The sequence below is a fragment of the Sorex fumeus genome, unplaced genomic scaffold (assembly GCF_029834395.1).
Source record: "Sorex fumeus unplaced genomic scaffold, SorFum_2.1 ptg000098l, whole genome shotgun sequence".
NCBI lineage: Eukaryota > Metazoa > Chordata > Mammalia > Eulipotyphla > Soricidae > Sorex > Sorex fumeus.
In genome coordinates this window covers 38,648,037-38,648,611 of record NW_026606155.1, presented here as the reverse complement: position 1 = coordinate 38,648,611, position 575 = coordinate 38,648,037, and the positions used below count along the sequence as shown (strand labels likewise).

The following is a 575-nucleotide window of genomic DNA, read 5'->3' as shown; positions in this document are numbered from 1 at the left end:
ATTTCCAAAATCTCTTTTATTCTATTTGGTTTTTGGGGCAAGATATGCTCAGGGTTTACTTCTGACTCTGTGCTCAGGGATCACTTCTGGAGGTACTTAGGGGACTGTAAGTGGTGCTGGGGTAGGCCTGACCTAATGCAGAGCATGCACCCTACCCTCTTTTACTATCTCTCCAGCTCTCCAAAATCTTATTTTTTCAGGAGAATATTTAGATCATTTAAGTAAAGGTAAAGGTAAAGGCCACCCTGAACGCGCCCGATCTCGTCTGATCTTGGAAGCTAAGCAGGGTCGGGCCTGGTTAGTACTTGGATGGGAGACAGCCTGGGAATACCGGGTGCATTTAAGTAAGTAATTAAAAATAATAATGATGATCTGTAATAAAAATTTTTGTAGTGTTCACGATCAAACACTGATCCATATTTTTAATATGAAAAGATATATATTATACTCCAATTTTTTTTTCTTTTTTTAGATACTTTATTTTTTTTTAAGTTTTTTTTTTTTATTTATTGAATCACTGTGGGAAAGGTTACAAAGCTTTCAGGTTTAGGTCTCAGTCATGCAAATATCAAACA

General features: G+C 36.5%; 1 pseudogene; it reads left to right on the top strand.

The window, feature by feature from the left end:
• The first annotated feature begins 227 nt into the window (after window positions 1-227).
• On the top strand, window positions 228-347 carry LOC130042289 (uncharacterized; annotated as a pseudogene).
• The last annotated feature ends 228 nt before the right edge of the window (window positions 348-575 follow it).